Raw genomic sequence first — 17,444 nt, forward strand, 5'->3', positions numbered from 1 at the left:
GATCTCTCATATAACCTTGTCTAGACTCTTCCCTCCTCTATCTCTCCTTGACTCACCTCAAACCTAATTTTACTACTATGATATCTAAAAAAAACACTTCCTGGACTTAGAATTAGTGGAATTAGATTTGGGATGAGATTTATCCCTCCTTTGACTTATCCCAAACCTAATTTTGATATTAAGTTAAAAAGTTTTTGTTATATTAATTAAAATTGCAATATGAAATACAGTGACAAATCGAGTTTGTTAAAAAAATAAGAACTTCTCTAGGTATAGTGGTGGAATGGTCTCAAAGCTCTTAAATCAGAGTCCCGACTGTAAAATAAAGTCCTGTTTTATGCAAGTAAACAAGAGGCGGCACAACATGTAAGGGAAATTTTGATAGTTAGCTCTACCTAAGACAATTTGTATTCAAGTAAGCCGGAGATTCAAGTCCAGTGCAGCATTTAATGGGCAAGGTGCTTTAGCCCAGTCCCTGGTGGAGACCAGAAGTCCATGCTGGGTGAGCTGTGTAGACTAGTAAAGTACTTTCTTTAAGGCCTGGTCAACTCCCTGTAAGTATTCTACTTTTTGGGAAATTGCTTGAGGGTCCCCAGAGTTTAACCATGCTATTATTGCTTGTCTGCAGGAGTAGACCCCAGCCTGGTTCCAGAAGGCCCAGTGCCAGCAGCAGCGCACATTTAAAGTAGACTAGCAGAGGCTGAAAGTGTGGATCACGTCTTCCTTTGGTTGGCCACACAGCCTACAGGAAGCTTTTCCTGTTGGCCTTAGCCAGGGTGCTTCATGGGCATTGGTAGAGAGGACGCCAAGGCGGTGTTTTAAGAAGGTTCCCTTGATCCTGCTACTGAAGGCTTCGCCCAAATATGGTTGTGGTTTGAGCAGTGTAACTATTTAGTACCATCCATACATGGGAGTGGCTCTCCAGAAAAGCATTGTCCTCTACGAATTTAATTTGATTCAAAATGTTGCTGCTTGTCCTTTGATACGACGCAGTGTTGGGCATTGCCGACCATAGCTGAGCTACGCAGAGCTGATCACTGGAATTCCTGAGATATTTTCTGCCTGCTGAGGGGTTTATTGATTTCCCATCAGATGCTATGATTTATGGTGTTCATTTCAGCTGACTGGATCCTATAGCACATGTTGACGAATGCTGTGCTTCTGGCTATCCATTGTTTGGCTACACCTAGCCTGGTCTGGTGGCCGACTTGTATCTGGATAGATGGGAAATTCCCCTGTAGATTTTAATGTATTGTCAAGAGTGATTGAGGTCCTCCCTCGAACAGTTTCACTTCCATGTAAGAGAGTTGGAACTATATTCACCTTGACTACTTCCAAAATGGGGCTGTACAATAGCTCCTTCAGGTTCCTGAAAAGTAACCTGAGGCCCGCTGCCAGGGCAAGCCCTTTCCTCTTTATTTCCTCCCTGTATTGTTTGAAGTTTCCTTTATTGTTGAGTGTGAGACCGAAATATTTATATTCAGTGACCTCTTCTACCTATGTGAAGTCGATGAACCAGCTGATTTTGCCGCATGTTCTTCAGGTGAAATTCATGAGTTTTGGTTTTCTTGGTGTTGATTGTCAGGCCATTTTTTAATGCGTAGTCATGGTTGACATACAGAAGGCAATTCCTCCCCACCTTGGTACGACTGAACAAAACCAAGTCATCAGCATACAGCCAGTTTGAAAGAGGAATAGTGCTGAGTTTGGGGCATGAGAATTAACCAATGCCAAGGATAAGGAGAGGTCTGCAAGGATTGATTAAAAAGCATCAGGCCAAGACACATCACTGCCTAATCCCCAGGGTTTTGAGATTACACTAGAAAGGTTAGCCATATTGCCCAGCTTTATTCTTACCCAAGGTTCCGTTTATAGGTTTTCAATTATTCTTAGAAGCATTTGCGATGTACCCCAGTTCTTTATTTTGCTCCAGAGCAGATTTTCTGAGACAAAGTCAAAGACAGCTTTGCAGTTTATGAAACATAGATACATTGATTTCTTAGTTGATTTTGAGACTACAAGGAACAAGGTCAGTGCCATGATGTTGTAAGAGTCCCAGTTTTCTTTGTGAATCCCGCCTGATTAATCGGCATGATTGAAGTGATGTTAGCCCAGTCAAGCAGTTGCTCCGATAGAACGCCTGCATAGCACTTTGCCTCCTTATCAATGAAGGCTATCAAACTGTAGTTTTTGGGTTTTGACTTGTCGCCACCCTTAAAGATTGGTGAAATGATAGACCCTCTTTCCAGGAGGCTGGGATTGTACCACCTGACAGAGCATGGATGAAATAGGGGGCCATATGCCTCGCCCATTTTGCTGTGTTGGTCTTATAGATGGCCTGTGGGATTCTGTCTGGGCTCAGAACGCCTGTAAGTCTACTTTTAGTGATCTGTCGTTTTACTGTGTCCTCATCTAGGGTTCACTCCTCCTATGAGATGATGGGGCAGAAGATCTGGGGGGTTTTGCTCATCTCCTGAGGCCACCACTGGATGACCCAATGTAGCTACTACGTTTGCGGAATTGTTAAAGTGGGCAGTTTGGAAGGAGGCCCAGGTTTCTTCGGACAGGTTTGATCCTGGATGTGACAGCACTTGTCTAACAGATTGCCAGAAGACATTTGCATTGTGGTGCTTTACAGCCCAGATGAGCTTGGCCCAGAAGCTGTCAGCAATGTCCCTCTTTTTGGACCAGATGGCTCTTTTAGCTCCTTTTTCTTGGGCCTGAGATCAGATGTAAAAATCTCAATTTGAAGAAACCGTTGTACTGCTCTCAGGGCTCTGTTTGGCTTTTGAAGCATATTATTGGGAGAAGTATGTTGTAAATGTTTTCCAGGTGTTTTTTGGAGAGTTCCTATTGCTGTGAGCCTGCTTAAAGTGGGTTTTACCTTTCTGTTCAAGAGAGTCTATGTTGGTTGCTGACCATTTTACCCTCCTTAAGTCGTGGGTGTAGGTTAACCACAGAGGGACTGCAGAGGGTGTGCTTATGGACACCATAAGTGCAGGCGGAGTGGAAAGGTGGAGAATTGCCTTGGAAATGGCCATTCAAAGCCCATACACCCATATGTTCCAGTTTGCCGAGCAAGGTTCGGCCCCTTTGATCCGTACTTCCCAGCTATGTGTCTGCCTGTGCTGGAATGTCCCATTGGCGCTCTTCTACCTCAATGATCTCACTCGTTGGTGAGTAGCCTAGTAGACAAGTGTTAAAGTCGCCTATGATTATGATCAGGGGGGGTGGGTGGGATGCCCCCAGTCTGAGGAGGCCATCACACAGCTTTGTCAGCATGTCTGCTTGATCTTTATGGTTTTGCAGTGTGGACATGAAAATTGCAAGAGCCCTGAGCTGCATTAGAATTTAGATTTTTTGGTCATCAAGGTTACATAATGTGAAATACCGGGGAGAGAGATTGGTTCTTGAAGCCAGGTCTCCTCTAAGGCAACCACTGAGAATGTTTGAAGGTAGGATGCACGGTCCTGGTCTTTGAGTTTACTGTCTAGGCCATGAATGTTGATTCACTGATAGAATATCGATGTAACAAACATCGATGTTCTAAATATCGAAAAGAAAAGCGACTGCAAAAATATCGACTCCAATACCTTAACAGGTAAGTATAAAAACATTGAATCAAAAATATCTAGATAAAAAATATAGATGTAAAAAATATTGATTTAAAAATATATATAAAATAAAATAGTACATAGTAAATATTTTAAATAATATTATTTCTAACAAAATAAATTACATTCAATATACACTTTAACTATATATAACATATAAACTTAATAAAAAAATATAGAAACACAAACATAATTTTTTTTACATATACATATATTTTCTTCAAAATAATTTATTAACTATTATCTTTATTTAATTTTTAATCCTTACAATTATAAAAAAAATATATATTCATATATATATATAATTTAAAATTAAAAAACATTCTATAATAAATTAAAAAATTCAACTATAAAAAAATAAATGTTAACTTACATTTCCCAAAACAATAAGTGCAACAGTAGGGAAATTGTTGGAAAGCAGAATAATTAAATGTACTATTCCAACTGCAGTGAGTGTAACGGTAGGGGAATTTTTTGATAGCAGAGGGGTAAAAATTACTCTTCCCACTCCAATGGGTGAAATAGTAGGGAAAGTGCTGGATAGCAGAGAGGTAAAAAATTACTATTCCTACTCCAAAGAGTGGAGGAGTAGGGAAAGTGTTGGATAGCGGAGAGGTAAAAGTTACTATTCCCACTCCAATGAATGCAACAGTAGGGAAAGTGTTGGATAGCAGAGGGGCTTAAATCACTATTCTCACTCCAAAGAGTACCACAGTAGGGAAAATGTTGGATAGCGGAGGGGTAGAAATGACTATTCCCACTCCAGTGAGTGCAACAGTAGGGAAAGTGATGGATAGCGGAGGGGCAAAAATTACTATTCCCACTCCAAAGAGTGGAGGAGTAGGGAAAGTGTTGGATAGCGGAGAGGTAAAAGTTACTATTCCCACTCCAATGAGTGCAACAGTACGGAAAGTGTTGGATAGCAGAGGGGCAAAAATCACTATTCTCACTCCAAAGAGTACCACAGTAGGGAAAATGTTGGATAGCGGAGGGGTAGAAATGACTATTCCCACTCCAGTGAGTTCAACAGTAGGGAAAGTGCTGAATAGAGGAGGGGTAAAAAAAATCCTGTTCCCATTTCAGTGATTACAACATTAGGGAAAGTATTGGATAGCAGAGAAACCAAAATTACTAATAACACAAACAATTAAATATATATATATATATATATATATATATATATATATATATATATATATATATATATATATCTTACAAGATTTTAAAAATCATAAAAAATACAAAATATTTTACAAATTTTAAATAAAATATATGAAACATATAAAAAGAACACATATTATAATAATAGTTACATATAACAAAAACCTACAAATAATATATAAAATAAATTCATAAATACATTTATAAACAATAATTATTTAAAAGTAGCAAATATTAACAAACAATAACATTAATTAAAACATAAATGTATTAATTGTATTTCCTATCCTAGAATGCCACACCAATAACAAAACACTTCAACATTTTTAATTACATTTATTTCCATAATTCACATATTTAATAATCAATTAAAAAAATCTTATTAATGAAAAAATACAAACAAAATTAATTGAGTACACATGCTTTTCACTATAATATCCACAACACACAACTAAATGAAACTATAAAATAACAAAATACAATTAAGGGGCCGATTCCGATGTCAGACGGACTCAGGTCCGTCCGACATCAGTCAGGAGCTGTAACCGACCGACCTGCTGTGGTCGGTTACGGCCCTGCAAGTACGATGCGACCAAACCCTGTTCGGTCGCACTCGTATACTTGACAATGGGAGCATGCATTCCGAGCGGAATGCATGTCTCCATTGTGAAATGCAGGGGTGCAGTTCATCCCTGCACCCTGTGGCTGGCAACCCAAGGTGCCTGCCACCGGGTGCAGGGGTCAACGGAGGGGCACCATAGGTGCCCCCAGGGTGCCATTGGGCGGCCTCACACCCATGGGGGTTCTTCCTGGGGGCCCCCAGAGACAGTTTCTGACTGCCTTTTCGTGCCGGAAACACCGGCTAAAAATGCAGTGAAAAGCTGCCATCGTACTCCCTCAGTCGTAAAGAGGCGACTGGGAGAGTACTGAAGGATTTCCGATGGCATACGGGCTCTCCGAGCCCATCGTAAGCCATCCGGAAATCCGAGTCGGATTCCATTCCGACTTAGCCCATCGGAATGGCTGGGTCAGAATGGAATACAGCTGACACGTTCCAATTCGGTTGGAAGGGCTCCGAACATGGTTCGGAGCCCTTCCGATCGGAATCGAAAACGGTCCCTATATATTATTTTTTAAAGAAAAAACTATTACTATTAATAACTAATAATTAAATATTAAAAATGTATTTATTACTATACCTTTTACCCCATTAAAAGTAAAAACAACACACAAAAAAATCAATTACACAAAATAAATATCAAATAATTAACATTAACAACTATATAATAATTAATTAAACTCAAAATACTCACCACCCTTTACTCCTATAAACACCACAACACACACCTAAAATTATTTACACAATTGCCATAATTAATAACTAATTATTTAATTAAAACTAATTAACAACTAAATATTAATTCATCAATTAAAAATAAATTACTTCCCACCCTACCAACCATTTCCACCAATTAACTAATTAAAATTAATTAACAACCAATTAAAACATTAATAATAAATTACTTTACCCATTTAACACTATATTATCTCAATTAAAGAAATAATAATAAATAAAAAATATTCAATACATGTAATATAATTAAATTGCTTCCAACCTTATTCCCCTTTAAACCCACACCAGCTACGGAACTAAAAATGGTCTCCCACTGCACCCTAATCATGAGACTCCACGATGCCGGCATCCGCGACAAGGCAATGAACTGGATCCACTCCTTCTTCAAGGGCCGAACACAACGAGTCAGACTACCTCTGTTCATCTCAGAACCCCCAGGGATCTGGTGAGGAGTGCCCTAGGGCTCCTCCTTGAGCTATACCCTCTTCAACGTCTACATGGCTCCCTCAATGCTATCGTCAGGAACCACTGACTCAACATCGCCTCTTACACCAATGATACCCAGTTAATCCTCTCCCTCACCAAGGAACCCACAGCCGCCAGAGTCAATTTCCACAGCGGGATGAAGGCTGTTGCCAACTGGATGGAAGAAAGTTGCCTCAATCTCAACTCGGACAAGACCAAAGTTCTCATCTTGGGACCCACCTGCCCAGCTTGGGCTGAAAACTGGTGGCGCACCACATTTGGAACCCCTCCCAACCCCACGTACCATGCTCGTAACCTACGTAACATACTGGACTCGTCGCTCACAATGAACTACTAGATCAACGCAGCATCCTCATCATGCTTCCACACGCTCAACCTGCTTTGAAAGACATTCAGATGGATCCCCACTGAATCCAGAAAGCTGGTCACCCACGCATTCATCACCAGCAGACTCGACTACTGCAACGCACTCTACGCCGGCGACACCTAGAAACTCTACAGGAAACTACAGAATGTTCAAAACATCGCAGCCAGACTGGTGTTCAACATCAACCGAAGCACCGAACACCTTTGAGAACTCCACTGGCTCCAGTCAACAAAATAATCGCCTTCAAGCTCCTCACACATGCCTGCAAAGCTCTCCACAACGTGGGACCAGCATATCTGAACCTCTGCCTCTCATTTCACGTACCCGCCAGACACCTTCACACTGCCCAACTAGCCATGACCACCGTTCTATGAATTGGCAAGACCAGAGCTGGAGGACGATCCTTCTCCTACCTCGTTGCCAAGACCAGGAACACCCTCCATCTCCACCTGAGGCAATCTCCGTCGCTAACTTAATTCAGGAAGGATCTCAAGACCTGGCTCTTTGACTGAACCCCAGCACTTAGACGGATTAGCAGCCTCGCTAGCGCTTTGAAACCCCCATGGGTGAGTAGCTGCGCTCTATAAACCCCTGTTAGATTGATTAAAGCAGTTACTTTCTCATTGTACATTGTCTGCCATGTTCGTTGTGCTCCAGATGACCTTTGTAGAATCTCTCTGTTGCCCATGGCTTATGTTTACAAATTTATCATATTCAATGTCAGCTAAGGTTGCCCCAGCTGGGCATGGAATCTGTTTCAGCAGCATTCGAATATTGCCTCAATTGAGGATATCATTGTTTCCCGTTGAGCAGTAAAGTGGGTGAGCAAGGTTATGCTTTGGTCTCTTGTTTCTGGGGTCTCATGGGTGTACTCATGAGTGACAACTAGAAGTCAGTAGAGACAGGGAGACCTTCACTCTTTGTGGTGCCAGGGATTCCACTGGTTTGGTTTGAACAGTTCTCTTCAGGAGCAAGCTGTTGTTGTTGGAGCTTCCAGGGTAGATGTCAGGGGTCGTTATCTCAGAAGAGGCAATCCATCGACCATCTTGTCTTTAATATCTTTAGCTAGGTTTGCTGGTGGTGTTTTATGAGGGGGTGGTGACTTATTTATCGAATTGTGAGCTGTTAAGGTGACACAGAGCATTGTGATTTGAGTTAACTGCCTGCATGTCTTTTTGTTTGCATGTACTTTCGCTGGATTGGCTGGCTGGAGATTGGGAGTGGGAGTAAAGGGAGGATCTTTACTTGGGCCTTGGTCCCCTAATGGACGCCGGGCTTCTGCAGTTGATGCTGCTTGTGTTGAGGGAGATTTGTCTTCGGTTGTGTCAGCCGCTGTCCCCTTTACCTCGTCAAGAGAATTGACCACGTTCCTTTCTGGTATTGGAGTGTCTTTTCCAAAGATGGCATAGTTTCTCAGCCAGTTAGTTTTAGGGAAATGTTTATTCTTTGACTTCCTTTTTTGTCATTTTTTTGGGGGTCTAGTGCCTCCAATCGCTTCCATTGAACTTGCCAGTGGTGTGATTAGAAGATGGCTATAATGACCAAACTGCCTTGGGTCTGCCCTGCTGCTGGAGTCGAGATTGGCTGTATCTCACTTCGCTTTTCGGTTTGCGGCTGCACCTGGTTGTTTAGCTATGGGTGAGGTTTAAAGACTAAATATGAATTTGCTACTCATTTTACAACTACAATCTCCCAAATAACCCTTTCTTGAATCTTCCCTCATCTATCCCTCCTTTGGCTCATCCCAAAATTCATCTTACTACATGATCCTATGTTGCTCCTTTATCCTATTAAACTAACAGACTCACATGTCTGCATCTCAAATTAACAACTTATATTTCCCTATACCAATCCACCTCTAATCCTTTGGGTTCTGGAGTAGTGTGCTACTCGCCGAAAAGCACTTCAATGCCTCTTTAGGGTTAGTAAGAGCTATATACATACAGTTACAATCTAAGAAAAAAATCTGTGGGTGCAACTAATAGTAATTGCGTAGTGGAAACAAGAAATATAAAGTCACTTAAATTTGACATCTAATAAATGAAGGCAGTATTAAAGAAATTTCAAAATATGATTTATGGGGATTCTAGATGAGTCAATGTGGTCAGAATCAAATGGTCTCGCTGCAATTGCAAGCTCACGGCACAGTAATTTAAAGGGAAATAGAGTCAATAATGATAAATGTCTGTACATATTTATTCTGGTGTGATGAAGGAGGTGAACATCTGTGAAAGTCATTTAATAGTCTGCACATAAATGGAAAACATCAAATCACATAGAAAAGGCACGTTTGTTTTCATAGATTGTACATGTAAAACACCTTCCTCCTCTTAGCTCAAACAATTAAAAAAAGACAAATATGAGTCCAAACATGCACCAAAAAGACGAAGGTAGGTGATCCCAAACAGAGGTATCTGAAAAGTAATAATGCCGAAAGCAGAGGGAACCTGTCATGGATCAGCGTAGACGTGAAAATTAAACTCAGAGTGATGGCTTCATGCAGTTAGGGAGGGCTGCCAGCTGGAGTCATTGATTTAATTTAGAAACCAGCCCTTTAATAGTTCCTGAAGTCGCAAGCAGCTTGCAGGCAGTTTTCTGTGCAGTCATCTCGATGATATTAATGACTAAGTGCAATGGCACGGTCCTTCTCTCTAACCTGGTCTGTGTTAGGAAGGGAGTGTGTGTGCTAATGAAATGGGACCACTGCATTCTTACTAGACATGGAAAATGGCTGCCCTGCTCTCACACTTCAACTCTAGGGTCGCGGTTCAGAAACACATACTGCTGAAATGTGTATTTTGAAGAGAACCGAAATACAAAATGTCTTCCATGCATGAATGAGTTAGTTATCATTTCCGAGGTACTCTTGCCCGTTGGTTAACATTGTTTCACCATTTCATCTCCGCCAAAGAACTCGAACCACTATGACTGGACTATACCCTGACCTCTTGGAAACATTTTGAGACAACCATGGCTAAAGCCAGAGTGGCATTACATTTGCTCAGGAAAATGAAACCTTTTCTACACACGACTTCTAAAATGTATTGCACTCATGAGTTAGGTAAAGAATTGATAATAGCAATCCTTTCCTTACAGACACTTCAATGTCTGCTCTAGTGCCCATCAAAGGTGTATTACATTCCTTTGATTGATTGATTGATTCCAAGCATAAAGACGTTATCACATGACACCAGTTCTCGAACATTGACATTGCTTGCCTTTGGAAGCCAGGACGATATTCAAGGAAGCTGGCTTCTTCTACACAGCCATGTATCGGCACTAACCTGGATATCTGCACCATACGCTAAAGATGGCAGAAAGTGTCAGAAATCTAAAAATCACACAAACAATAACCTTAGAAACTAGAAGTTCCGAATTAAAAAAGCTAGTAAGCAAGTATGTTCTGAATCAGTATTGCAGTTCCGCAAGAAATTTAAAATGTGTTTATTTGAGTTAGTCAGAGAGTTGCAATTGATGAACAAGGGTACTATTAAGCCCTCTAGCTCTACCATACATCTCCATTTCCAATTTGCCCCTTTAACATAGATACATTCTTGCACTTTTCTGTTGGGCCTCACTCTTCTCTTAACTTCTATTTCTATCATCCCTCCTTCTAGGATAGTTTTATCACGCTTCCTACTCTCTCTCACTTTCACTGTAATATAACTATATTCTCACTCCAACTTGCTTCCCAACCTCACATTTCTGAGCTATAATTATAGTTATCGTTATGGAACTCTGTCCTGATCAAACTGAAATGTACAAAATATTTTTTTTAGTTCCACAAGAGGTTGCTAACCACGATGCCACGTGTTTTAATTCCTGGCTGACGTCAACGCTTGACAAAACTGCCCCTCTGAGATCTGTCACCTTAGCTAGATCTGCCCCATCTGCCCCATGGTTTTCAGAGGAAGCTAGATGGGAAAAAAGCAAGTGTAAAAAACTGGAATGCGAGTGGAGAAAGTCATACTCGCATACGCTAAAAGCACCTACAAAAAAAACGCCTTGAAAGAATATCATAAAATACTAAACTCTATGAGGAGGGAATTCCTGGCTGGCCGTATTGCCAGCTCTAAGAACTCCTCAAGTTAATTTTTTAGAATAGTGAAAGTCTTCACAAAGCCCGCATCATTGGAACGCGGTATCCAACCCTCGCACCAGTCTCGCTGAGTTTTTCGAAGAGAATATAATACAGCTCTACTCCTCTTTTTTCTCCTGATACAAAGGCCAGAGTAATGGGAGATGCCGATGGCCCTCCCAATAATTCACACGTTTTTGCGACATTTCTAAAGATCCCTGCAGAGGTGTCTCTGGCTGAACTGCGGAAATGTAAATCATGTTCGCCTGGGGACCCATGACAAGCGCAGCAGTTTATGGCTGTTGGCCGAGTGGCTTAATCCGGTCCTTAATCACATTTGGAATGCTTCACTTAGGACTGGAATTTCCCCAGCCGCGTGGAAATATGCCCATTTATTACCTCTTATGAAGAAATCCAATGCCGATCCAGAAGTACTCAGCAACTCCAGGCTCATCTCCTTGCTATCGGCACTGGCTAAGGTACTAGAGAAGATAGCTCACCAACAATTAGCCAACTATGAGGAAACCTATGAGTTTATACACGACTCTCAATCGGGCTTTGTGCCTGGTACAGCACGGAAACTGCATTGTTGGAAGTTGCAGACTCTGTTCGATTGTCAATGGATGGCAGCTCTTCAGCCATGCGTGTGTTATGAGACCTCTCGGCAGCATTCAACACTGTGTCACATGCAATCTTGCTGGAAAGACTTTAACAGATAGGAGTACAAAGGACTACACTTGGGTGTAAAAGCAAAAGCATATATAAACCAAAATCCAAAACAACCATACTGTCACAATGTATCTTCTTATCTTAATGGCCGTGGCCAGCAAGTCTTTCTCTGCCCTTTCATCTCCTAGTTAAACCACTCAGATGTGGAGTGCCCCAGGACTCTGCCTTGAGCCATTACTTTTTAATATCTACCTGGCTCCGCTGGCAGCCCTCATTTCTAGTATAGGGGTCAAGCTGGTCTCCTTCACGCATGACACCCATCTGGTGTTCTCCTTCAAAGATCACTCTATGGCAACTTTTGATTCTTTTAAAGACTGCCGAAAGACAGTGCAGGATGGATGAATGAAAACTGCTTGAAAATTAATGCTGATAAGACGATGGTCTTATTCCTCAATCAAGCATTTCCCCTTCTGGCCTATGGGGGCCAAGGGAGCTTGGCTCTCCACCCATCCCTAAGGACTCGGTCAGAAACCTTGGAGTCAGATGGGATAAGGTTTTGGCCCTTTCGGCACAAGTCTGGCAAGTCTCTGGCTGCCTGCTTCGGTAAGATGCGAGCTATCAGGAAATTCCTTGGCTTCCTGCCAAAAGTTCATGCCCTGGTGACTTCCCACCTTGACTATGCCAATGGTCTTTACCTGGTTGTGCCAGAGTTCTTGATTAAAAGGCTGCAGACGGTACCGAATGCAGCGGCTCGGCTTATTCGCAAGGTCCCGATGTGCCAGCACATCTTTCCTCACCTTTAGCAACTCCCATGGCTTCCGGTAGCCAGGAGGATCTAACTCAAGGCCCTCACCTTTGCTTTCTATGTCACTCAGGGTGTGGGCCCCGGCTACCTTAGGAAGCGGCTATGCCTAGACTGCTCGGAGTGGGCACTAAGATTTAACCATCAGTGCTACCTTGCTGTCCCCCGTTTTTCTAAAGCAAGGAAAGGGGGTAGGTCCTTCTCAGTTAGGACCACCAAACTTTGGAATACCTTTACTCACCACTTACGTATGCTGAAATCTGAGCAGGAGTTCTGAAAGGCGCTAAAAAAGTAGCTCTTTAAGCAAGGGGAATAGTTGCTCGAGCCGCTAACTCTGTTGTCCACTGCACTAGCACCGGGACACCTCTTCCGAGGTAGCCGTATGCTTTGTAAATAAATTAAACTTATAAATAAATTACATTTTTTAACTACAACAACTACTTTACCAATGCCTTGGTGCACCCTGGGGCTGCTTCTCATTGCTGCTTAGGGATGCTTTCGTTGAGTTCCTAGGCTGTTGGTGTCTCTTTCTGATGACAGCTTTGCAGCTCCTCACATGATTGATTCCTATTTCAGTGAGGTGGTGGCTGATTGGCTGAGTGAGAAAAGTCGAGGCTCCAGGTCCATTGCCCGACATCTCCACTGTCATGGCTTCATTACCTTTGTTTTTTAATTTCCATATGCAGAGGATACCCAGAAAAGCATCAGGCACTAGAATCCCAAACATAAGGTCACCCGTGGCATGTTGAGGATCTCCTTATTTCTCATACTTGCCTATGCATGCACGGATAATTTTATTGAAACTCGGCCATTTTGTAACTCTGCCTTTGCGTTCTTCCTTTGGGTATCTGTGGCCTTTGGGAGTCTTCATCCTTTATTTTACGGTTAGTTACGGAGTCTCTCTTCCAAAAAAGACATATTATGTCTTGCTTCTCCCATTGGTGGCAGTCAGTCTGTCCTCCGTTTATTGCACACCTGATCCTTTCTTTGCGCTTGGTGGTCGCATAACGGGCATGCAATTGCTGCATTCTTTAGAACAAGTGACATGACTGGGCTAAAGGTAATTATCAACATTTAATTTCTTACCAAAAAACTGTTATGGACAATGAGACATTTTGATTTTCTCATCTCTTGAACATTGCCTAAGGACATGTTGTGAGGTTTCAGATTCAGCACAATTAGCAAACCATACAGTTTAAATTCATTGTTTTGTTAATTAAAAGCTTTACAAACTTCTAAAAATAGATAACAAATGTACAGTGTGCAATAATAAAACCATATGATACAATATCATGCCACAGTTTAATTACATACATGGACTCTATATTACATCATTGAACTCGTGAATCACAGTGGTCAGTCCTCGATTAATGATGACAAGGCTATAAAAACATTATTACAGTTTCAGAACTCATTCTGAGTGTCACAATTCATTTTGACAGGGTCATATATCATAATTAAAAGACATGTCATAAATCACGGATGACGCATCATAAATCATCTGTGCCCTACATAAATCACTTAGACAGGATCATAACACTGTGCTGCATGACAGGTCATAAATCATCGAGATGACATGTCCCAAATGATCTCGGCCATATATCAATCAAGTCCTTGTCATTTGCTTGTCATCATTCTTCCACATTTTGTTGTTTGGGCCATCCTCTATGCCGCTTTTGGGGTCATAAAGTTTGTTGGTCTCTTACTGCTGTTAGGCTTCAACTCGTTACCTTGTCTGTCCATTTTGTGCCATGCCAACCGGCGGGTCTGGGCTGAGAGTGCCGTGCTCCATTCACTCCCCTGTCGACCTACCTACCCTGCCGTATGGCATCCTAAGGTAAGTGCCCTTCCTCCGACACACCGCCCTCCGGTGTGCCTCCTTTACCAACCAACGTACCCCTTTTAGTACTCACCTGCCCTCTCAACTGTGCGACAATGCTGCTGTTATGGTATGGGAGGGTTGGTCTCGAATTTCCTGTGTGCTGCCCCTGCCTCATTAATGTATCATCTGCAGGAGCAGCACAGTCTTTTAAACCCCCTGTGCCCCAGCTGAGGGTACAGTGGCATCCCCCCATAGACATTACTTGCCATTCCTTGGTCCTCATTGGCCTGTTGTCTTTGCATCAACCATGTCACACTTTCTTTCTCCTCATTGTTTGCTGTTAAGGCAGCTTGGACTGGTTATTTCACCAGCCCCTGATGCCCCCTTTGGGGGTGGCCTCTGCCAAAACAGACTTACACATATGAACTAAGAAGGATCTATGCCTCAGCTCTTGGACAAAGCTATGGCCTGTATTTAACAGTTAACGGGTGCAGGCGCCCTCCAAATAAGGATACTTGCACTGCTCACCAACCTTGCAATTCCCCCGTTTCATTTAGAGATGTGGACACTGGAAGGTTTCTTTGGCTAAACAATCAGAAACTCATGACCCAGCAGTCCCTCTTCCACTGGGCCACCTGCTTTCAGTGACACTTGCCCTAGGTCGGGAAGGACACTATAACTGTTGTTCCTGGCCTGGAACTGCAATCTGAGGACTATCCATTATAAATCCTTCACCAGAGTGTGGAATGCATTCTTAGGTTAGAAAACTGCCTATTGAAATCCACTCAATTCTTTTTCAACAGGTAACAGGTTTTGTACTACATTGCAGTGAAAATGGAAGTAAAATTTAGGGTTGGGGAAAACAAGCCTTGAATGCAGTTTCATGACAGTCTGATGGGAGCGAAGACTCTATTTCTGTTGGCCATTGTAGTTTGAAAACTGGCCTCATAGCATCATTTGCTTTTGGAGATTACAATAGAATGTGCATTTTAAACATCATTGGCTGGCACTATGGAAATTAAATTCAGGTCTAGATTATGCAAGCATTTGTTCACTTTAATCTGATCTAAACAGAAAATGGAGCATTCTGAACACCACATCACCGAATTTGAACTACATTAACATAGCAAGTAGTAAGGGGAAGGTTAGGGCTTGGCAAGTGGGTGCACTTGCCAGGTTGACATGGCAGTTAAAACTGCTCGAAAACACTGAAGTGGCAGGTCTGATACATCTTTGTAAGGTTACTTGTGTGAGTGGCACAACCACTGCTGCAGGCCTACTAGTGGCATTTGATGTATAGGTCCTGGGCAAACACAGTGCACTGTTCTAGGGACTGACTAGTAAATCAGATGTACCAATCATGGAAATCCAATCAAAACACAATTTACAGTAGGAGCACTTGCACTTTAGAACTGAATAGCAGTGAAAAAGTGTGCAGAAACACTAAACCAGTAAAAACAAAGTCCAGCATACAATCAAAAACTGAAGGTCATAAAGCAAAAAGACAAGGGAAACATGGCAAAAGATGCCCAATCTAACAATCAATGATCCTCAGCAGGCCTCACACAGGTGTCTTCAAACCTCAAGATCAAGAACTAGCCATTAGATGTTTGTGTTAGACCCTCACAAAGCTTACAGATTCTGAATACTACTATATAAGTTGATAGCGTAAAAATGTGAACACCAATATGATATTCAGGTCTTATCAGAATCTGTCAGAGACATCCAACATGCCCGTAATCCTTGCATGAAAACATGATTGCATACAGGTTGACTGTTTTATTAGTAGACTGGTTGAAAGAGCTAAAGAAAAGCATGTGTGCGATGTGTCTTTTTAAAATAGACAGCATGTGGGTTGTTTGAAATGAAATTAAATGACATTTAGATTTGGAGAGCACTCTACTACCAAAAAGCTGCTTTAAAATGATATGCCTATATGTTGGTTTTACTTAAATTTTACATACTTCTAGGAGAAGTGAATATATGACGATATTCCGCAGTCCAACCTCCCGCATACCATCACTCCGCAATTTTTATAACGCTGGACTATTACTCCGCAAAGCCATCAGTCCTAAAACTTTTACAACACATATGACTTTATCACGCATGCCATTATAACGCAAATACATGTGTGGTAAAGTCATATACATTGTAAAAGTACATTATTGAAAAATTATATATATGTTTGTATATATGTGTATATATACATATATATATTCACTGAAAAAACCATAGGTTTGACACCAGTTATAGCTAGCTGAAAATTTTACTGACATAAAACCATTGAAATTCCCACGTTATAGTTAGTTGGACTCACTATAACTTGCGCGCCTGCAATGCACTGCTGATGACGTCACACATTACATCACTCATGACATGGTAAGTGACATCACTCATGACATCACTGATGACACCATCCAGTGAATGTGTGTCTTTCTGAAAAATAAATATGTTTTAAATATGTATATGTAAAGGTCGATGGAAGAATAAATGTTTAAATAAGTGTCTTAATGGATGTTTTAAAAAAAAAAAAAATTGATTGGTTAACTGGCTTATTAAGTGTATCTTAGTGAATACATATATTAGCGAGTATTGTTTAAATATTTAAATGTTTGTATCAGTGTTTCACTTTGTGTATAAGTGGCTGCATGGGTTGGTGAGTAGCTACATGTGTGTGTATATGGGTTATTAGATGTTTTTTTTAGTATCAGTATGAGTGTCTGTATGGTTTGGTGGGGGTGTTACTTAGCACATAGATGCATCAATGACTGACTCACTGTTTGTATGTGTTTTGAAGACAGCATATGTGCAGGACTGTATGGGTGGATGAGTGTGTATATGTGTGTGTTAGTGAGTGAATGACTGTCTCACTAGTGTCTTTATCAGTAACTACATATGTTTTAATCTAGTATATGTGAGTATTGATGTACATAAGTGAGTATATGTGAGAGTGAGAGATTGAAAGAGTTCTTGTTTAAATAAGTATGTGTTTCTATAAGTGATTGTTTAAGAGAGTAAGTATGTGTAAGTTTCCTTAGAAGTGAGGTGGTAGTGTGTGTATAGCTGTATATGCAAATAAATGAATGTTCAA

The sequence above is a fragment of the Lissotriton helveticus genome, chromosome 2_1 (genome assembly GCF_964261635.1).
Source record: "Lissotriton helveticus chromosome 2_1, aLisHel1.1, whole genome shotgun sequence".
Classification (NCBI taxonomy): Eukaryota; Metazoa; Chordata; class Amphibia; order Caudata; family Salamandridae; genus Lissotriton; species Lissotriton helveticus.